This window comes from Cupressus sempervirens, chromosome 10 (assembly GCF_028749045.1).
Source record: "Cupressus sempervirens isolate cs-2001-9-10 chromosome 10, ASM2874904v1, whole genome shotgun sequence".
In the NCBI taxonomy this organism is placed as follows: Eukaryota; Viridiplantae; Streptophyta; class Pinopsida; order Cupressales; family Cupressaceae; genus Cupressus; species Cupressus sempervirens.
This window is the reverse complement of record NC_143127.1, coordinates 12,495,219-12,520,140: the sequence shown is the minus strand read 5'-3', so window position 1 is coordinate 12,520,140 and position 24,922 is coordinate 12,495,219.

Genomic DNA, 24,922 nt, shown 5'->3' with positions numbered 1-24,922 from the left:
GATGGGAAAGTGATTAAGAAGGTGATTGGATAAGTTAAAAAGGTGTGTAATGGAATGGTGCAGTTGATGGTAGATTTCTAGGAGCATGAGGATATGAATGTATGGCATTGGGGTATATATGGATAGTCTAGTGCTAGATACCAAGGACAATGGATGTACCAGGTGATATAAAGATGGAGAGATAGTGAGGAGTGAAAGGATAGGAGAAAAAGGTATGACTAGTTTGGGGATTAAAAGATGAAAATAAGGCTAGATTGGGGGGGGGGAGATGGAAAGATGGACACAACATAGTCTCCAAGGAACATAGTGCCCCCAATTATATATTATTCAAGAGGAGGTTTTATAAGGGGTATGATGGAACATTGGTCAACAAGAGGATAAGGGAGATATATGGAAGGTAGGAGGAGTTTAATATGAGGGGTGTGATAGGATAGAGGGTGTGAGGATAAGAGGATAATGAGGTAGAGGGAAGCTAGGATAGGAAAGGTGAATGAGCATTGAAGACAGGGGATAATTATGTTTGATGGATGAGGATGATGGAGGGCATATATGGGTGAAAGAATAGATGGATAAAGGATAGGTGGATACAAACTATGATGGGAAATGAATGTCAAAAAGGATGACGAAAAGCATGTATGTGGTGATGGAATTTATTTATATCAAGATCTGAAGGAGGATAATAGGTGAAATGGATAAGATGTGGTGGGTATGGTGGGATGAGATGGGTATGGTGGGTGATGGAACATGCCCCCAAGGTAGAGTATATGGATGGAGGGATTACACATGACACTTGTTTGCCAATTCCTCATCATGGTATTTATCCATGGCACTTGAATTGCTAAATTTTCACTAGTGGATGATTTTTTTAATTTTTTAATTTTATTTTATTTTTATTTTCTTATTTTATTTTTTATTTTTTCAATGCATTTTTATGCATAGATTTTAGTATGGTGGGTGGAAAAAGATTGATTTAAAGGAGTGGAATGGTAGGTGGGAGTTGGAAGATAAAGGATGGGAAGAGATAAGACTTGGGGTTAAATGGATGAGGAAAATGGAAAGATCATCATTGGTACACACCTTGAGAGGTGATGAAGTAGTGGGAAAGATGATGTTGACCAAGGTTAAGGAGAAAATGGAGGAAGAGAAATATAAGGGCTACAAGTAAGGTTGGAAGATGGAGGATGGGAAATTTAGGATAAGAAGCATATGGACTAATAGTGGAATGGGGTGATGAAGGATGTATATATAGAGATTTGGATAAAGTATGAATGGATGAGGCTTTTTGAGTAGCATGAATGGATGCCAATTGACATTGTTCTTTGAGATGCATTACTTTTATGAAAATCTTGGTTATCCACATGATTTTGGACTTTTGCAACTTGGGCCTTTGTGGCCTCTTGACTTTTTCTTTGATTTGGATCAAATGCTTCTCAGTGGGAACATGTATTTTAGGAGGGACATGTCAAGACTTGGATTGTTGTTGATTTTTGGATTTGTGATTTTTTATTTTGGCATCCAAAATGCTTTTATTAGCCATGGTATGGGAACAAGAGCATGGAGGATATGGATGGATCATGCATGGAGTGATAGAGGGTGTAGGTTGGAAGGGATTCAAGGATGAGTGACTTTGATGATCTAGCTAGTGGATTTGAGGGGATAGAATGATGGATTGGAATATAGGATATGGATGCATATAATTGCCCAAAATGGATGGAGGGAATGAAGGATATGGGCCTAAAATAGATGGAAACAAGGAAGGAGTAGGTCCCAAGATAGATGAAGGAGATAAAGGATTCAAATGAGGTATATAAGGACCCAAAATGGATGGAAAGGGTGGGGGATTTGGATAAGGGATATACAAACCCATAATGGAGGGTTGGAAATAAGTAGTAGGATAAGGCACCAAAATAGATGGAGAATATGATGGATGGGAAATTTGGGGTGAAGATAGAAGGACTTGTGACCATGCAGGGATGATACCAATATCTACAGATAGACTTTTATTTCTTTCTTCAAGATGATATTCATTATTTGGAACACAAGCTACGAGTCCATTACTAGCTAAAAGAGTCAAAACTTTTGATATGATAGTTATATCCTCTTATATGGATCTATCATCATGGATTATAGGGTATGTATGATCCTAAAGTAGAGGAGATGGAAGGATAGGATCTTGATCTGGATGGGCTGATGGAAATGGATCTTGAGATGGAGTAGGTAAGATGGTAAGATTTAGATATGGAGGGGATGGTAGAAGTGGATCATGTAGGGGAATAAGTGGGAGGATGGGATCTTCATTTGTATCATAGGATATTTCAACATGTTTTTGGACAAGAGCTTGATAGGAATGGATAGGAGTGGATGGTATGATAGGAGAAGTATGGATGATTTCTTCAAGTGAGGTAGATGGATGGGTGGGAGTTTCTTTAATGGGAATGAGCTAATGGGGGAGGGACTCATTATGTTTATTGCATGGGATTTGGGTAATGTTAAGAGGAGGAGGTGTGGATGGGATTTTGAGGGATTCAATGGATAGGAGGTAGGAGATGGAAGGGGGTTGATAAGTGGGGTAGATGAGATAGGGATGGTAGTGATAGGATGATTTAAGAGGAGTGATGGGTGTGGGAGATGGATTTTCTTTGGTTTACCTTGTAAAATTCCTTGGAGACAGGCATGTTGGACTAGGAAGAGTAAGGGGAGTAGATTGATACATTGTATGACTAGGACTGGTTGGAAGATTTGGAAAGTGGTGATGATATCAAGATGGTGGATTTGGACTAGGGATGTAGCTACTGGCATTGTTTAGGAAGGGTAGAGATTGGGATATGGAGGTGGAGGAAGATGGAGATATGAGTAATGTATAAAAAGAATATATGGACACAATATAGGAAGGAGGTGTGGATGAGGACAATAATGGATTTCCCTTGTCAAAGGTATGGTATGGAGTGCTAGTGGGTATGCATGGAGGAAGGATGGAGTAGTTGGGAGGAACATTTGGATTTTGGAGGATGTTTGGAGCAATATCTCTAAGGCTTTCAATATACCCATCGTAGTCAACAAGATTGTCATCATCATTGGAATAGGATGGAATGGGAGAAAAGGTGGGATGACTAAACTCATCATAATAGGATTATGACATTATGTTTTGGGGATGAAGGATGAATACAAAAATGCAGATTAGGATAAGTTGGCAAGATTAGATTTGGATTTGGATTAGGCTCATGATAGAAGGAAACAATAACTCTAGAGTATATGGAAATAGGGTCAGGAATGACTAAGAAGACTTAGCTAGCCTAAGATAAGGAAGACTTGATGGAAGACATAGAATGACATAAGAGAGGATATAATTAGGATGATAATGGTATGGAAGTTTTGGATGAATCTCTAGTGAGGCAGTGACTACACTAAGTATGCCTTTCATTTTGGTTGAATGATTTACTAATGGATAAAATGGAACAAACTAGACTCAGAGTTGTTGTGAATGGACTTGCTAACAATCACTTCAAAGGATAGACAAGTGATCTTGTTAGCAAAAAGATTTAATTTTTTTCTAAAACATGGGAAGGGTTTTGAACATGCAAGCACATCAAACACTTCAATAATTTGATAAGATGTTTAATGAGGATATACAAGCGTAGTTAGGGGTTTCCTCAATATACACAAGGCACACAAGGCCCAAATCTGTAGATGAAAGAAAAAAATGTCACACAGCCGAGAGGAGATGGTAACCCAAATCTCCACCTTCACTTCCCAAAGGTATAAAGTTCTTTGGGGCTTAGCCAAGAGTGACAAGATTATGCTTCCAAGAGAGGTGTCTTTCAATTCACCTCTTGATATTTATACTCTACTAGAATGCTAGAGTTGAGGTCATCCCAAGGGGTGATTAAATCCCCAAGTAGGCCTCCTAAAAAGTGTAAAATAAGACTAGACAAGTGATCTTGGGTTTAAAAAAACCCGTTCTTTTCCAATTGATGATTTAGATTTTGTAAGCTATGATTGAAGACACTTGTGTTTATGACTTACAATGTTCTTTCGAACTTTACAATGTTGTCAGCATAATGAAAATCAAAAGTTTTTCAACATAAGAAATTTGACTATCATTAACGTGTGTCAAAATCATTTAGGCATTCAAGATTGAGTTAAGATATTTTATGTCCAAGTTTCAAGTGTGAGGTATAGCAATGATTATTTGATCCTTGGCATTTAAGATTGTATTTGTTATTTTAAGCATGCATTCCAATGAAAAACTTGATTTTAGTCCATGGCATTCAAGATTGATTTGAGCGACATTCATTCAATGAGAGATATGTTTAAACATGAAGGTTAATTTTAAGAAAAACCTACAAAAAAAATGGTTAGGTTTTTAAGATGCTCCAACTTGCAATGCTACAAAAAATCAATTTGATTAGTCACTCAAAAATCCCAAAAATTAAAGTTTAATTATGTAAAAAAATTTAAAACATTTTTTTTTCATTTTCATAGGCATAAAAATGCTTAGAATTACCCCTATCCTACATAACCTTGGGTTAAGAACAATGATCTTGCAGGTAAAATAGTGATCCTACATGTTTAATACAGTAATCTTGTAGGTTTAGGATAGCAATCCCGCAGCATGAGAACTCAGTTGAGAGGTGGCAGGATTATAGTGCAAAGAACTACTGAAAAAAATAGAAAAATAGGCTACAGGTTAAAAGGTTGTAGAGTGATCCTATGAAACAACACTACCATGAGTTCTTGGGGAAGCACTCCTATGGATGGATGGGTTAGCGAGTTCACTTGAGGAGGGAGAAATTGGGTTTTAGGGGTTGACCAATCAGTTAACAATATTCTCATAAGTATTTTAAAAAAATGGCATTCCCATATGAATAAAGTTGGCAGGGACACAGGGGATGTGCTTATGACACATGATGATGGTCACTGGAGACAAACAACAATCTTGCCTTCATAGGTTCATGTTCCTGATGGTTTATGGCTACAATCTTGTGGTCATGGGATTGTGTTCTCAGGGTGGCAGGATTGTGAACAATGTGCATTTGAAAGTGCTTTAAAATGAAAATCGATTATTGGTTGGAAGAATGATTTCCAATGAGAGATTTATGTACTTGAAAAAATATTAGCAAACCACTTGTGCACAAACACAAGCAAAAAATGTCAGTTTTGGTTAGTCTAACATAAAGCAAATAAAAATATGATTAGAGTGACCTAAATGTGGGGTCCCACCAGGCATGCCAAAATGTATCACCTAATATAGTAGTGTAAAATGAATACTAATCTAATAATAAGAGTATTAACAATACTAAATAGTTAACACTTATGATAGGACCAAAGAAGACACCATGGAGGAAAGTAAACCAAGAATGGTAAACTCCTCAGGTGCTTCCCATGATGATGAAGCTATGTCCTTGATGAGAGGGGATGTATGCTCATGTTGTGCTCAAGCTTCCAATAGGTGGGGGGTTTTCACTAAGAGTGTGTATGGATGATGGTTTCAACAATGGAGGTATAGAGGGATTTCAACATTATGATGGTATTTTGGTAGTTTTTAGGCTCTTAAAATAGCATTATAACTTTGTACGAAGAGTGAATTGATATTTTTGAAGGGAGAGGGTTTCATTTATAGGCCAAGGGGTAGAGAGATTGATGGTCAGGATGTAAGGATGAAAAAATGATGAGAGAGGGTCAAGATGTATTCAAAAGGGAAGCACATGGATTGTGCTTATTTGGAGCCAATTAGAAGGTGACACATGTCACAAGGAGGATGAGTGTGAGAGGATAGGATAAGGGTTGGTCAATGGAGTAAAGAGGGAGGTTGAGTATGTAAGAGGGGTGTAAGAGTCATAAAGGGGGATGTAAGAGCCATAAATGCTTGAGGGTGAGGGTGAGGATGAGATTGTTGACTTTGGCTTAGGCTAGCAAGTCTTAACCCTTGCTTAAGTTGTGCACATGTTTAGGAGGGGGATTAGGCTTAGTTTAGAAAGGGGATTAGGGGCCAAGTGGCTTAGCTTTGATGGGATGGGTTAGTTAGGTGACTGAGTGAGGTTAGTATGGGTGAATGGGTTGGATTAGTGGTAAAGGTTGGGTTTAGGGATGTTTTAAAGGTTTGGGATAATTTATTAAATGATTTATTTAATAAATAGGGGATGTGGGATCAAATTAAATAGATTTGAGAATTCATTTAATTTAATAGAGGAATAGGGATTTAATTGATTATTCAATTTTGGGTTATCATTTGATTTTATCAATTGGACTATAGTTAATTATCTAGGGGGATGAAGATTAATTAAATAAATAATAAATATTTAATCAGTAATGTCTTAGGAGATGACTAAATATGATTACTTAATGATGTAATTAGATTTAGGTGTCTACACATGACTTACATTGTGCTTTGTGTTCTTAATAGTGGAAATAAGAGATCACATAAACCTTTACATCTTTTGACCATGCTGCATGATCACATTTATTCCTATTAACTGCATCTAATGACTAGCAAAGCTACAAACACCTTTGGTGGTGTTATTGCTGCTTAATTTTGGCATTAACATTCAAGGCTTATGACCATGCAAAACATGTTGAATCTGAGAAGTCACGTGGGTGCTACTTCTATTTCTCTTTATCACTTTAACTGTGCAATCACATGACCAAACCAACTTCACAAGCTCTTAAACTTGATCATCATCTCATAACTTATATTTTACTTAACTACTTTAACAATGTGACTGGACAACCAAGTGTTCTTTATGACATATAGGATGCTTTGTATAATCATGACTATTTCTAAACTACACCCTTAGCCATGAGACTGTATGATGAAAAAATTTTATAAGCTCTTTAACTATTTCACTAAGTCACATTTTCCATTTCACCTCAAGATCCTAATTGCATGACCATGCAATAAAACATCTCATGCATCATACTAACAACTTTTTCAATTCATAGGTATCCAACTAAATGCAACTTTTAGCCGCATGATTTCATGATCAAAGAGATCATTAGGTCACTCCATTATGTTGATTACTTTAGCTTTAGGCTACAAAACTTTGAATGGATTCCTTAACCTTAGTTGTACCTTCATACCATAATTTTATGTTATGCATGATTGCAGTCCTCATATTTCTCATGTGTCCTTCCTTCAAACTTTCACTAGGGTAGAGATTGAGCATGAGTGTCTTTTCACATGGTTGCTACATGAAATTGTAACTTCATAATTAATCGTGATACCTCGTGATCAACTCATCACTTAACTATTTCATTCCTTCATTGTCTAGATCAACCATTTGAGATAAACTGTTGTGACCAAGAAAATACTGAACATTCACTTTTAATCGCACCATGGCACCATAAAAAGATTAAAATCTTAGTGATGCAATGATAAAGTGATAACCTTTGGTTGTAGGGTTGCACCTTAAAATTTCAACATTCTTTCAAATACGTGAAACAATTTTCAAAACAAGGAGGGTTTCAAATATGAAAACATGTACATGGAATTAGAACTAGGGTTTTTTTAACAAAATTTTTGCAAATAGGTAAAAGGTAACCCTAATCTCTTCTTTATAGCTGGATTTTCACAACAAGTTTTTAGGATTCAAACAAGGTGAAAATACAGGCCAATAGTGGCTCTATTTGGGGATAATGAATATCTACCATCCATATAAGGATTCATAATCTCTAGTTTAAGAAGACCGCATACTTGGCACATTTGATGATTTTGCAGAGAGCCACGAACACACAACATGCCATGCCCAAAAATTATAGGGCAAAAACACAACGAATTTTTTTTGAAGACCACTTTAGAAAGTCAAATATTTGACATATGTATTTGCACCTAGGTTATCAAAAGCTCGGTGTTGTGTACGTGGAATGTCGGCCTCAAATTCTCACACACACTTCAACATCGTCATTATATGCAAAACCATCCCAAAATGAATATTGAATTGTTTATCTTAAATAGTTTGACAAATTAAGCTGTTGTTGTCTAACTAGAAGGATTATGCCTTTGCTCTCAGAATGAGAAGTGGGCAACCAGACCTCTAGAATGAAGGATTTTAAGTTATATGAGAATGCAAATTATACTAGATGAAATGCAACTAAGCTAAGAAAATAAAAGAGCATACTACGCTAAATGAATGCATTTTTAAAATCTAGATGATATTATAATGTAAAAAATAAAATCTATGAAAATATGAGCAAGTATTCCAACATAAGTTTGATGCAAATTCCAAAATTCTCTACCTTTGTAATGAGGGATTAGAAGCCTCTTGAATATAATTCATAAAATCCATCAATGAGCAAGACTAATTAGGATGAATGGTTGAGATTAGAAATAAGATTTAGTTAGAATGGAAAGTTTCCTTATGAAAAGGAAGTTAAGTGATTTATTTTTGAGTGGAATAAGGAATTAATTGATTTAGTTACATTTTTAATTTCAGTCAACTAAGAGTTTCCATTTCTGAACTAAAGAGAGAATATTGGAGAAGATATTTGATTTGAAAAAATTAAATATGACCTCATAATTGAGTATTCGAAATTGAATAATTAAATTCAATAATTAGAATAAGAATATTTAATTAAATTAGTAATTTAATTTAATTAAAGTATAAATACTTATAATTAAATTAAATTTAATTAATAGGTTTAATGTAGCTAATTTGAGTAAATACTTAGGAAGTAAATAAAGAGTGTGATTAATGCAAATTAGGAATTTTTGCATTTGACACTTAGGTCAAGTAGCAAGTATTAGAATCAAAATTACTTGGTAAAATAGGACTTAGAAATGATTGAATAGACTAGAACTGGTTTAGCATGGCAATGTGCCAATTTTGGGATATTACATTTGCCCCTCTTTGAATAAATGTGTGAGCAACATGTTTGATTCAAAGAAAATCAGAAGTATGATGCATAGATCAAGAAATGAGATTGGTTTGAGATTGATGATAGGGAGACCAATTGATAAGCATTTTAATATTATCTCCATAATGAAGCTTAACCATAGGGGGTCTAGATAGAACACCTAGATATCGAGATTGATAAGATTGGTTCCAAAATTGATGACACAGAGACCAATTGATAAGCTTTTAAAGGTTATCTCCAAAACAAAGCTTAACCTTAGGGGATCTAGATAGAACATCTAGATACTGAGATTGATAAGCTTTTAAAGATTATCTCTAGAATAGAGCTTATCCTTAAGGGATCTAGATAGAATACCTAGATACTGAGATTTATAAGCTTTTAAAGATTATCTCCAGAATGGAGCTTAACCTTAAAGGATCCAGATAGAATACCTAGTTACTGAGATTGATAAGCTTTTAAAGATTATCTCTAGAATGGAGCTTAACCTTAAGGGATCCAAATAGAACACCTAGATACCTAAGATGAATAAGCTTATTATCTCCAAAATGGAGCTTAAAGATAGAACACCTAGATACTAAGATTGATAAGCTTTTAAAGATTATCTCCATAGTGGAGCTTAATCTTAAGGGATCAAGATAGAACACCTAGATACTTGGATTAACAAGCTTTTAAAGATTATCTTTAGAATAGAGCTTAATCTTAAGGAATCTAGATAGAACATCTAGATACCTAGATTGACAAGCTTTTAAAAATTATCTCTAGAATGGAGCTTAATCTTAAGGAATCTAGATAGAACACCTAGATACCTAGATTAACAAGCTTTTAAAGATTATCGCCAAAATGAAGCTTAATCTTAAGGGATCTAGATAGAACACCTAGATACCTAGATTGATAAACTTTTAAAGATTATCTCCAGAATGGAGCTTAATCTTAAGGGATCTAGATAGAACACCTAGATACCTAGATTGATAAGCTTTTAATGATTATCTCTAGAACAGAGCTTAACCTTAAGGGACCTAGATAGAACACCTAGATACCTAGCCATAAAAGATAGCAAGATCCAACCATGATTCATAGAATCATTTCTAGAATGAGGCTTGATCCTTAGGAGTCAGGGTTTAGATTGTCCTGATACCTATCCATTGAACTTTGATAAATACTACTATAAGATGTGACCAACTAATGAAAAGATGAGATAGATGAAAAATGATGCCAAATAGAGGGTAACAAGATGCCCCTAGTGATGAGATGCCCTGAGTGATGAGGACATAAGATTTAGATTGAGTTGAAATTTAGTTTCAATGATGTAATCATCCTGCCCCCTTGGAACAAAAATCAAAACATGACACACTAGAAATATGATATAGAGTGGTATAGCGAGAGATATAAAAGTAATATGTTATTCAAAAGAATATAGAAAAGATTAGAATGGTCAGAGGAAAATTTGGAGTCAATTCAAAGTGATTTTGAGGTCCAAAAGACCAAGTTTGAACAAAGGTCGACCAAAGTTGACATGAGTTGAATTTTTCCAGAATTTTTGAAAAATTTGAAGGAAATGTGATTTGAAAAGATTCTAAGATTCAAAAAGTATCAAAAAAATGGACTGTACAAGTGTTCGATCACATTGGTCCCAAAATTTTAAAATGTGTTTTTGAGCTACTTACTACCAAATTTTGAATTTGATTCTAAAAAATGGGTTTACAGCAGCCAAAGTAGCCAAGAGGGTGATTAATTGATCATTTGTGTAGTTGTGAAGAACATGATACTTTGAAGAAGCTGAGAATTCCTCATGACAAAGGATGAAAGTAGATCTACAATCAAACCATGTGCTTATATAGTGCAACCCTATGCTAGATGTAACCTTAAACTAGATGCAACCCTAGGTCTAGTTACCAAGCTTCAACAATTATCATCATTGAGTGTATAGAAAAACCCTAGATGTCATACAATCCCCACTAACATTACAATCATAGGAATATGAATAGGCCATTTTTTCTAGTTTTATCAGGATTAAATGTAAGCATTTGAGGCACAAGAAGCCAGAATGACTAGAACATTTATCACTTTTAATGTAGCAAGTTAACATAAGCATCATAGCAAAAATGCTAGGATGACCAGAATGGTTCTTTCATGTAGACACACTAGAGACATCAGAGATCCTTCTTATGCTAAGTAATTAGGAAGTATTCTATTTTCAACAACCCTTGCATTCGTAACCTAAGACAAAAGTGTGCTAGATATACTCGCAATAATCCATGCGTTCACTTAGTACGACAAGTGTAAGCATTTACTATAGCATGAAGAGTTCAATCCGACAAGCAAGGAGAAGAACCAACCTCACTAATTTATCCATATAAAAAAGTCAAGGTACACATTTCCATCCAATACGAGATGGAGGATCTTATAGTGGACACCCTTCTTATATGGATGCTTCAGATTATTTAGAACTAAACCACAAATAGAAAAAGAAAAAGAAAAGATCATGGCCCTAGTCCTTGCTTCTCTAGTCAAAAAGGACAACATCAAGTTTCTCAAAGAGACATGATAAAGAAAAAGAAAAAAGAAAAAGAAAAACTCAACATATCCCAAACAAATTCATCATTTTTGGGTTCAATATTTTTGTGTTATAGGATTGATGTCAAGTGTTAATATCTAGAACATGGATGAAAGAAATCTCTTTAGTAGGGTGACAATAGTAGATAGACATAGTTAGAACAACTAGTGGCTAAAGTCAAAGAGGAATCTTCAGTAAGAAGAACCTTGGTAAGAATTGACTGATAGTAGACAGACATAGTTAGAATAACTGGTGACTAACACGAGGAAGATCTTCGATGAGAGGAGTCTCAAAAGTGATACAAGCAACAATAGGTAGATGCAATTAGAACAACTGGTGACTATCACAAGAGAGATCTTCTGTGAGAGGAATCTCAAGAGAAAAGTAAGTGACAATAGACAAACATAGTTAGAACAACTAGTGATTGAAGCCTAAGAGATCTTTTGCAAGAGGAATGACACTTTTTCCTATTTTTCAATTTTTTGAATTTTTGAATTTTCCAATTTTTTTTGTTATTACCAAGGAAGATATTGCTAGGTTTTCACCAAGATAATAATTTTTTAAGGAAATTTTGCAATTTTTATATTTCTTTTGTATTTTTGAATTTTTCAAATGTTTTTGGTATTACCAAGGTGCCTATTGCTAGGTTTTCACCAAGATAATGATTTTTTCTTTTTGATTGTATGACTAAGATATTTGATGTTGGCTTTAGTCATATTGATGGTTTGTTCACTAGTGGAAGACATTAATGGTTCAACAACATTTAAGTAGCAGGCAAGAGCATAGTCATTCTGGAATGTAGGGACTTCACTAGATAAATTGGGATTCCAGTCTATAAGCTTGGGATATGTGAGTGAAAGAGTAGTGGCAAGTTCAATTGCATTTATGGTATAATCATGAAATGATTGGACAAGAAATTTGAGACCTAGAGTGGCTTCATCCACAAGTGTTTTCAAATGCATTTGAGCACTAACATCATCAACTGAAGATTCGAGAACACTATTTGGATCAGACTCATTAGACCTAATCCTAGATGCTTCACCTACTTTGAGTTGGTTTTCATAGACATGAGCTTGATAAATGTCTTTTTCTATAGTTTCCTCTGAGAGAGAGTCAAACTCATATTCCTTGGAATCAGTGCTACATGATGACAAACTATAGAATTCCCCAATAGTGATAGGGACATACTCTTCATCATCATTTGGATTTTTGCATAGGCACTCAATGCATAAAACCTGACTAGACTCTCCCTATTTTGAATGGGCATGGCATGAATCAATATTGTCCTCAGAAGGATCACTAGTACCATCCATAGTGCTGACACATGGCACAAAGTCATCAAGTTCAACAAAGAATTTAGCAAGATTATGAGGAATAGGATAAGGATAAGGGTCCTCATCATTAGCATTATCTTCTTGGACATGAGACTTAGCTTGTGACTCATTTCCAGATGAACTCTTAGGTTCTGGCATGAATTTATTAATCCTTAAATGAAAGGGAACCTTCTTAAAGCCTAGACCAAATGTATCTCTATTTCTTTGAGGTATTGCTTTAATAGGATCAATTAGACTATTGTTGTTACATCCAATAGGACCAAATCCATTATATCCAAAGCATTTCATGAGTCTAAAACCAAGGCCATAGTTCTTAGGAGTGATCTCACGAGTTTGCTCTATGAGGACAATCAGAGACTCCTCTTTGTAAAGCCATGCAACAATGGCTCTATTTCACTTTCATCCTCTAAGGAGACTATAGCTTTGAAAAAAGTACCATTATACTTTGTTTAAGGTGTCAACACAAATGAATTATTTACCTCAGATGATCTCCCATAGTGATGAGGAGACTTTGGAAGAGATGTCAATGACAACAATGGTTCTATGTGATGCTCACCCATTCCAGTTTCTTTCAGCCAAAGTGACTATTTGATTTGCTTCAACCTGTCATCATGATAGTCAAAAGATTCCCTATTAGTAGGTACAAAGTTTTTGGTAGCTTTCAGCATGTTACAAGTATTGCTAGTACTTGCAGGGATAGTAACTTTGGAGCCGTGAAATGGGAATTTGATGCATTGGTGATAAGTGGATGGTACAACATGCATCTCATGGTCTTCCTAGAAAAATTTTATAAGCCAAGGGAATATCAAGGACCTGACAAGTTACATTCCTTTCTATAGGACCAACACAGAGAGGCAACACCACAAGACCTAACAACTTTCATTCAACTTCGTCACACACTTTAATAGTGATGTTGCGATGAGGATCAATAGACTCCTTAGAATAGTCTAATTGTCTAAGTAGAGTAGTAGAGACAATGTTCAACCTAGCTCCATTATTGATGTGTACCCAATAGACATGTGTCTGATGTATCATGACCTCAATATGTAGAGGTTGATTGTGTGGGTGACTCAATGAATTATCAACCTTGTTAGAGGACATACAATAAGGCAAGGTTTGATGACCTACCATAGATTGAAATTGCTCAACATCAAGATCTTGAGGAACATTTTCCTCAATGAGGGATTTGTTAGGAATCTACCTATGGGTAGGTGAGATTTTAAGCAGCTCAAAGATTGTGATTTGAGCATTAGTTCATTTTAATTGATAGAGAACATTGTACTTGGTAGCTATTGAATTTGTTACAAGTTTTGCACCTTTGCCAGATGGACCAACAAAGGTTTTATCTTTGTGTTGTTCAAGATTAGGAGTAGAAGGTGTAGGGCCTTTGAGTACCAACTTGGCATGAGAACATATAACAATGTTGGTACAGTATTGCAAAGATTCATTTTTAGATGTGTGGGAAGTAGGGCCCCTAAAGACAAATGGTGTCTTGGGTTTATTGTTATCTTGCTTGCCCTTGATGGTAATAATGTTATAGTACTCAAAATCCATAGGTTCAACCATGTTGATCACATTGTCATCATTAGAGTATGTATAGTTGACCTTGTTGTTAGGTTTTGGTTTTGAGCTCTCTCCTTTTTCTTAAAATGGGAAGGGCTCCTTCAAAGCCTTATGATCCATGTTCTTGTTATGTCTGTCCACCACAATATCACCATCATCAATCATGTCCTAGACTTTGTGACACAAGTTTATGCAATTGCTAATTTTGTGTCCCTTGTTTTGGTAGTATTCGTAGAATGTAGTTTTGTTGAACCATGGTGGCCATGGTTGTGGGTCATAAAGATGAGAGTTGTCCAATAGTGAAATGAGCTTTTTTTGTAGCAAGATTTTATAGACCATGTCCAAAGGTTCACCAAGAGGTGTATACTTTCATTTAGGGTGTGTAGCCCATGAGTTCCTTAGTTTATTCCTAGATGTCTTGTTTTTAGGATGAGGTTTCTCAACATTCTTGGCTATGTTGAGACCATTTGTGAGATTAAAGGCTGCCTTAGTAGGTTTAGGAGTGATGCTATCAACAACCCCATCATGTACACCTTCTCAATTCTTGTTGATGTACTTGGGTTTGTCCTTGGTAGAGGTGGACCCCTTGTTTTGTATCCTTTTGAAGGGTAAGTTCACCCTTCTTGACCATGAATTCCTTTATGTAGATAGCTTGTGTGACCATATCCTTGAAGGTATGTGGACCTTAAAGTTGGACTCTATACCCAAAATTGGGTAGGAGATTATCAGTGAAGATGTCAAGCTTTTTTGTTTCAGGAATCTTGTGTGAATATTTAGTATAAAGTTGTCTCCATTTCTAAAGGAGTATGAGAAAAGGTTCCTCAACCCTCTACTTAAGATTACATAATTCTTGGATGTTAATAGGGTGTTGAATTTTGTGAGAATACTGCTAGACAAACAAGTTGGAAATTTCATCAAACATTTTGATACCAGGAGGCATGTGTGAAAACCACTCCATAGCCTGACCACCTAGACTTCTTGGGAATAGATGCATGAGATATGTTTGATTATGCATAAATTCCATAGACATGGACCCAAATTCCCACAAATGATCTTGGGGATAAGTTGTTCCAAAGTATTTGTCATACTTAGGTATTTCTACTCCTCTTGGGAAAGGAGACATGTCTATACTCCTGTCAAATGGAAATGGATAGAGAGCCTCTAAGGTGTATGTTTTTGCAGGCATTTCTTGATCACACATCATTTGGGCTAGTTGGTCTTGCATGATTTTTAGTTGTTTTTGGAGTTTGTAGGTTTTAGTCTCCTCTTCAAGTGTGATGATAGTTTCCACATTGAAATGATGGGGTAGCTTAGCTTCCTCTTGGGCAAGTTTGAGAAAGTATTTTTCTTTCTCTTCGTTGAGTAGGATTTCCATGACCTTTTGGAATTTTTGTCTTTATGAAACTTTTCTATGTGTTTAGGATGTATTTCTACCTCTTCCTCATCTTCATCAATGTAAGGTTCTTTCTCTTTGTCATTCCTAGGTTGATCATGGTTTTTGTTGTAGTCACCATGTTCAGGTTTGTAATCAGCCATTGTAGGCATGTGTTCAGTTTCAGCATGTTGTGATTAGAAAGGTCCTTTGAAAAAGCATCTAGAGATGTTGTTTGGAGATGTGGGACCTTTGCTATTTTTAGGATCCTCTTGATACAAGGGGTTCCTAGTTTTTTGTAAGTTTATTGAGAACATTCTCTAGACCCAAGGTAATTTTAAAAGTAAAGGAAATCATGAAGATTCCTCATAGACCATGTATAAAATGGAAGGTAGCCTCTGTTGTGATTATGACCCCTAGCTCGACCTTGCCTAAGTCTAATGGGATAAAAAATGTTTCCACTTCTTGTTGCAACAGTCATAGTTAAGAACAAGAAGCAAAAACTAAGACAAGGATCATACTAAAACGTAGTCTCAAAAAGTAAAACAAGAGTGTTGTATACTAAGGTACAAGTAGTTTGAGTGAAAGCTAGAATAGCCAAAGATTATGACTATCATGATATGGAGCATAACAAGAACTAAAGGAAAAAAACAAGATAACTAAAAGATGAGACTAGTTGAAGTGTAGATTACAACTCATCAACCAAGTAGGATGTCACTATTTGGGACTGCTTGCAAATAGAAAAGAGGTAACTAGTTGTAGGAATAGACTAGAATTAGAGTATAGATAGTTTTGACAGACCAATTTTGATAGTTTTTTATCAGGGTTCTGTGCAAAGATTCTCTGGGATTTTCATGAGAAAGTATATAGAACTAGGTGAAGACTTGAAACAACAATTTAAGCTCACGCGAGGACATGCAATGGACTATGCAAAAAAGTGCTAATACTGTCATCCAAAATAAGATGTTGAGAATAAGATCATTTGCAAGATCTCACATGAAGACTAGTATAGGCTTGTGTGAGAATCGATACAAGGCCACATGAGGATATGATGACTCAAAAGATACTTGCCTGAAGTTTTGCAAACTATGCACGAAAATGGAGACCAGATTGACAACTGAAACTAGATTTTGAAAATTTTAGATTATTCTAGATAGATTGTTGGACAATTTTGGTAGATTTTAGAAAAATAGTAGGGTTGGTTTTCAAGTCATTAATAACATTTGATGTTTAAACAAGACATGTGTTTTTGAAGAGACAAGAAGCAAGTAGTAGTCAAATACAATCAAACCAAGGACAAAGCAACTCAGAGGGATGGGGGAGGCTTGACTTTCAATTTGTTTAGATAGGTTTGGAAATGTTTAAGGCTTGATAAAAAACACACTTTATCCCTAAAACAAAAAATGGTAGAGAAGGAAAAACCTTTGTCCCACAACTTATGCATATGCATGCACCTCACACAACCATGTCACCCCCTAGAGGGTACCCATGTTTTTGGTGTATTCAAAGGGCTCACTAATGTATACACTAAATGAACACCCTTTTGGTAGGGGTCAAGTGTGTATACCACCTTCCAACACCCAGTAGCATGCTTAAGGTGAGTTCTATAGGAGAGATTCTTCCCCCTCCTTACAGAAAGATTATGCCTCCTTTTGGAGGTGAACCAAGTAGCAACTAACTAAATTTTTTTACTTGGATTCCTTTCGTATTAATCCCTGGTGCCTCTACAAGTGAAGTTGAGACTAGTAGCCCACACCAACATCTAAAAGTACACACACTTGACAAGCAAGACTAGGGCTAACAACAACGAGTGCAACAGATAGAGCCTCTTCTTGATATGCAATATCAGGAATGAAGAAGAGGAAATTAACACAGGTTTGGAGTCTTTTTCTCTACAAAGCTTCTTTATTATAGTGACTTGGAATCTCTGGAAAAAGGAGTGTATAAAATGGAAGGTAGCCTCTACTATGATTATGACCCCTAGCTCGACCTTGCCTAAGTTTAAGGGGATAAAACAAGTTTCCACTTCTTGTTGCAATAGTCATGGATAAGAACAAGAAGCAAAAACTAAGACAAGGGTCATACTAAAATGTAGTCTCCAAAAGAAAGAGAAGAGTGTTGTATACTAAGGTATGAGTAGTTTGAGTGAAAGCTAGAATAGCCAAAGATTACGACTATCATGATATGGAGCATAACAAGAACTAAAGGACAAAAACAAGATAACTAAAAATGAGACTAGTTGAAGTGTAGATTACAACTCATCAACCAAGTAGGATGTCACTATTTGGGACTGCTTGCAAATAGAAAAGAGGTAACTAATTGTAGGAATAGAATAGAATTAGATTACACATAGTTTTGACAAACCAATGTTGATAGTTTTTACTCAAGGTTCAATGCAAATATTCTCTAGGATCTACACAAGAAAGTGTATAGAACTAGGTGAAGACTTGAAACAACAATTTAAGCTCATGCAAGGACATGCACTGGACTATGCAAAAAAGTGCTAATAGTGTCATCCAAAAAAAGATGTTGAGAATAAGATCATTTGCAAGATCTCATGTGAAGACTAGTACCAGTTGGTGTGAGAATCGATACAAGGCCGCATGAGGAAATGATGACTCAAAAGATACTCATGTAAAGTTTTGCAAAGTATGCATGAAAATGGAGACCAGATTGACAACTAAAATTGGATTTTGATAAGCTATTGAAAATTTTAGATTGTTCTAGACAGATTGTTGGACAATTTTGGTAGATTTTAGCCAAATAGTAGGGTTGTCTTTCAAGTCATTAATAACATTTGATGTTTAAACAAGACAGGTGTTTTTGAAGAGACACAAGAAGCAAGTAGTAGTCAAATACAATCAAACTGAGGACAAAGAAACTCAAAGGGATGGGGGAGTCTTGAATTTTAGTTTGTTTAGATAGGTTTTGAAATGTTTAAGACTTAATAACAAACACACTTTATCCCTAAAATAAAAAATGGTAGAGAAGGAAAAACCTTTGTCCCACAACTTATGCATATGCATGCACCTCACATAGCCATGTCACCCCCTAGAGGGTGCCCATGCTTTTGGTGTATTCAAAGGGCTCACTAACATATACACTAAATGAACACCCTTGTGGTAGGGGTCAAGTGCATATACCACCTTCCAATGCCCAATAGCATGCTTATGGTGAGTTCTATAGGAGAGATTCTTCCTCCTCATTGTAGAAATATTATGCCTCCTTTTGGAGGTGAACCAGGTAGCAATTAACTAAATTTTTTTACTTAGATTCAACTAGTGCAACAGACAGAGCCTCTTCTTGATATGCAATATCAAGAATGAAGAAGAGAAAATTAACACAAGTTTGGAGTTTTTTCTCTACAAAGCTTCTTTATTATAGTGAGTTGGAATCTCTAGAAAAAGGAGTGTGCTCACTTGGGTCATTCCTAGAGGTTGGATCACTCTGGCAAGCCCTCTAAAGGATGACTTGGATTGGCAGTTCAGATCTAAGGGTCCAAGTTTCTGATTTCCCTCAAGGGGAAAGAGCATACTCCTCTACTCCTCTACCTCATTTCCTTTCCCAAACACACAAGACATATTAATCACTGAGTTAGCTTAATTGATCCCACCTTGGCCTATTCCAAGACTTTGATCCCCTAAAAGGAAATCATCATCTCTTCATTAAAGGCTTCATTTGGGAGAAGTACTAACTTGCTTGCCTCCTTTGGATATCATCTTTCAGAGGCTTCCAAGTTTCTAATTCACCCTTGGCCATGACCTTCAAGTGGTAAAGAGAATACTCCCCTATTCCCCTATCTTGCACCCTATTGGAACTCAAAATTGCATTCTCATTTTGAGCGTCTTTTTGAAATTTTGAATCTTTTCAAGCCCTATAAATGCTTGGTGTGTTTGATAAGGTTGCTAGTTATTTTGAGAAGGATATTTCATAAGAATGAGGTCTTAATGAACATCTATTTCTAAATCACAAAGTGATAGGATGGATCTAATATCTTGGTGTATGAAATATGTCTTGGATATCACAGAGGTATGTATTCAATTCATGGAATTGAACAATGGATTAGGCACTGATCATTTGTGGGATCAATTCGTTCTTATTGCTGCATATTTGAGGATTTGTTGAATTCAACATTATTAATCAAATGATCTTTCCCTTTCATGTTGAAGGACCTAAATGTAATGCCCTCACTCAGCTTCTGAGATTCATAGATTTGCATTTAGCTATTGTAGATCTGTGTCTTTTCTTAAGCCATTAGGAGAAATAAGGGTAAAATCTTCTTAATAGATTTAGGGATATGTTTTTGCACTGGTACCATCTCTCAAAACCTGAAGGTTAACCCACCTAGGTCTTGCAGAGCCTGAAGTGAAGGAGTTATGCCTTATAGTTGGCCCAAGACTGCAATCTAGTGTATCTGTCATAGGAAGTTGCTAGCCTTAGATGCATTGGTCTGGTTTCTTGGTTATTTCAAAAACTATTAAATCATCAACCAAAAAAATGGTGACTCTACTAGGAAGAAGTAGATTTCTTTTGCTGCTTTTACCCTTGGATCAATTTTGGGATCTATTACATGCATTGCATTTCCAATCATATGAGATGCATCACCCTTGAATGCTTTCTCTACTGTATGATTCTCTGTTCTATACTTCTCCACTACAACCAATACTGCATAATATATATCGTGAACAACTCAATCTCTGTCCTAACAATCTTTTGGCATTCTTGATTTTGTCATAAAGTATTGCATATTCTGATAGAGATTTCCCTTCTCAAAGTCTTCATATTGTGAAGATTTATTATATAGAGAGTTTCCTAACATCATAAGTGCTTCTAAAGGCACACTACCTTTTGAAGTATCTGCTAGGCATTTTCCAGACATTTGGGCTGCAATAACTAACACATGTTTGTAGCCAGCCATATAAAAAAAGTACATCCATTGAAATGCTTGGAATATAAGATCTTCTGGGCTGACACCCCTCTATTTGATCTCATTTACCATATCAATCTTGTGCTTGGAGGAATATGCATTCTTTGTCTTACAATGGTTAGTGTACTTAGCATCCATCACATCATTATTTTGAAATTAGATTTCATAACCATTTAATCTTTGAGAAAAATACAAGTTCATCCCAAAACTCATAGTGACAAATGCATTATAATCCTTTAATAGAAAACATTAAAACCTTAATTTTTTATCATTTTGCAGCAAATAGTCAGAATTAGCCAGGCCCCAAAGTGGGTCTACCTAATTTTTTTTCATTTTCAGACAACTTAATTGTCAAGCTGATCCAATTCATCATCTAATACTGACTGGAATCAAATCCAACTGCTAAACAATCAATTTGAAGCTCATTTTACATAATTTGCAAACTGTCAATTTCATGCTAGGAAGTTTGTTGAATGGCCTTAAAACTAACCCAAACCTCTGATCAGGCTTTGAGAACTAACACATTGACTCTTTGTTTTGAAAACTTGCACTATGTTGAATCTCATCTCATGACGAATTTGGGGTGAAAAGATATTTGCTGTCAAAGTTGCCCTCTCAAAACTACCTGCAAGAAAACAAGTTAGAAAGTAATAAATTGGGTTTAGATTTGGCATTGAAAACTGGGGCACTAGTTCTTTGTCATGAGGAGAGTATAAATTTGCAATTTGGGCTAAAGATGAATAACAGAGCGCAAATGGCAAGCAATCAAAGTGGGCTACTTGGATTTTGCAAACTGGAAACACTGATAGAAAACAAGTTTTGCAAATGGATTCGTCAAGATGTGAAACTTGGCACATTTAAAGAATTTTTGGAGGAAAACACAATGGTACAATCCATTTGATCTCACCTATCACAGATTTTGAATTATGACATCACGAACAAGGGTCCTAACAAATCTGCAAATGCTAACACTAGTAAAAAGATAGAAATTGTGTTTGGAATTGCATTTGAAAATTGATCAAAAGGATTCATCATAAGCTAAAACTTGAAACATAACAAGTCTCTAACCTCTAAAATGCAACACAAAAAGAATTTCATTATTTTGGTCAACTGGGTCAATATTATAGCATGTTAAACATGGCCTCGTAGAATTATGTGCAAAGTGCATCAACATGACAACATTAAATGACCAACTTTGAGGGATTCAAAACCTAGTCAAATAGACTTGAAATGACTCAAAATATAAAATATAGTCTATTAGGTAAGGACACTAGATACTCCCAAAGGGGTGGGTCATGAAACATTTCTGGGTGCGAGATATTCAATCACAAACACAACCTCTTGTCGCTGCTTGACACTTAGGGTAAAATGTAGATTTGAAATTTGCTCAAAATGAGACTTCATAGAATGGCTCAGAATGATGATTTAACTTCATGAAACAAGTGGATAGGCTGAACAAAAGGTGTTAGAAATATCAAACACCTCTTATTCTTCAAATGGGTAGCTGGGTACATAGGCATCAAAAAAGTGTTTATAAGGCTCAATTTCTTCAATGGTGCTCAAAATCAGGGCTGCAATTTTGAGTGCCAACACACCCTACAAAGTTCACAAGCCCTAATTATACTAGTGTGGAAAGAAATAAAAAAACACAATGTTTTATGTGGGTTTTAAATTGATCTTCGACATTCGTATCTTTGACAGCATCCTACAAACACACAGTCAGTTTATGTTTGATATCTTTGTATGCAAGGTATCTTCATCAATCATCCTACAAACCATGGTTATGCTATAGAAAAATTAGAAAGATGAAAGAAAGTGCTCCCAATAAAACACATTAATCACATTGAACAATGAAATAAATTCTAAAATTTTTGCATTTTGCATGTATTGTTTCAAGATTTTGCATGAAATCTTGCATAGGTTTGCACAAGAAAATGAGGTGCCAAGTGAGAAATCGCGTATTGGGGCACTTTTTTACATGAGAAATTGCAATGAAACAAGAAAAATTCTCAAATCTTCATGTGAAAATGAGATTTTCTATGTCAAAATCTAGAAATTTGTATGTACAAGTACAACATAATCATTAAAATATAAAAAAAAAAGTAGACGAGGCTAGAAAAATTGATTTTCTCGGCCCCATGTGGGTGCTAGAAATGTGTACATGAAATGTGGGCCTCAAATCCTCACACACACTTCAACATGGTCATTATATGTGAAACCATCCCAGAATGAACAATTAATTGTTTACCTGAAATAGTTTGACAAATCAACCTGTTGCCCTCTAACTAGAAGGATTATGCCTTTGCTCTCAGAATGAGAAGTGGGCAACTAGACCTCTAGAATGAAGGATTTTAAGCTATATGAGAATGCAAATTATATTAGATGAAATGCAATTAAGCGAAGAAAATAAAAGATCATACTGCGCTAAATGAATGCATTTTTAAAATCTAGATGATATTATAATGTAAAAAATAAAAGCTATGAAAATATGAGCAAGATGAGCAAGTATTCCAACATAAGTTTGATGCAAATTTCAAAATTCTCTACCTTTGTAATGAGGGATTAGAAGCCTCTTAAATATAATTCCTAAAATCCATCAATGATCAAGATTAATTGGGATGAACGGTTGAGATTAGAAATAAGATTTAGTTAGAATGGAAAGTTTCCTTATGAAAAGGAAGTTAAGTGATTTCTTTTTGAGTTGAATAAGGAATGAATTGATTTAATTCCTTTTCTAATTTCAGTCAACTGAGAGTTCCCATTTCTAAATTGAAGAGAGAATATTGGAGAAGATATTTGATTTAAGAAAATTAAATATGACCTCATGATTGAGTATTTTAAATTGACTAATTAAATTCAACATTTAGAATAAGAATATTTAATTAAATCAAATATATTTAATTCCTTTGTACATTAGCTAAAGAAGTAATTTAATTTAATTAAAGTATAAATATTTATAATTAAATTAAATTTAATCAATAGGTTTAATGTAGCTAATTTTAGTCAATACTTAGGAATTAAATAAACACTGCGACTAATGCAAATTAAGATTTTTCGCATTTTACACTTAGGTCAAGTAGCGATATTAGAATCAAAATTGCCTAATAAAATAGGACTTAGAAATGATTGAATAGATCAGAATTCTTTAGCATGGCAATGTGCCAATTTTGGGGTATTATAGGTGTTTGACCCACACCCACTCAAGGTATTTAGGTAGTGGTTATGCTCATAACATGTTGTAACCCATGATCTAGAGTGACCTTTATATAGGTTGGTTGAATGTCCAATATTAATTGGCCTCTTGGTCAGATGACTCAATCCACCGATACAACATCGATAAATTAGTTGGAAGAAAATCTATTCTTTTAGGTTCTCGATACTAGTATTTATTTAGGATCTATTAATTTTTCAATCATGCCATTTAGAATATAGTAACGACCTTCATAGGGGATGGTTTTCTTACAAGGTTTGATGACATGACTATTGATAAAAAGGGTATCAAATAAGATTATCAACCTAACTTTAAATATATGGTTGTATTAATAAAGTATCATGCAAGAATCTATTTTGAAAATATTCATAGTCACATTGATTGAAATATGATAACATCCATATTCATGTTGGACCTCGAACTCTATTTCTAAAGTAGGGTTCTATTATATGATACCCTTGATAGAATGCATGCACATCTATCTCTTGTTGCATATCCTAATTACTCCTATATAATTTATGTCCCTTGGTATTGATTTCATAATGTGCACATATACATGTTTATTTTGCCAATGTTTAATAATCATATCAATCATAAAATTTAAGTCTACTAGCTAATTCCCTCTAATTATTTACAATTAGATAATTCTCCTTACATCTTAAATTCCATAAAACCAAATTTTCTTTCATTAGCTATTACTCACTAATTACTTTAATTATAGTAGTTACTACTTTATACAACACTACTTCTTATCTATTAATGATATTCTACCCTTATTACTATTGACTATATTTCTAATTATCAAATACTATACAATTTTCTATGATACAATACTTTTTACTAAAATGTTACTATTCCTATACCAAACCCTTTGATTTCACACATCCTCATACACTACCATAATAAATTTCCCATTGAACTCTACCTTACATGTAAATTCTTAAGGGTTCATAACAATTTAATACCCTACCATATTCATTTACTTTAATAACTACTTCTAACACTAATCTCACACTCCATAGTCTAATACTATTCCCAAAACTTGCTTCTACCTAATACTAATCCTAAACCTTCATTTATTTTCCTACATTCAAACCCAAGGAATTTGACT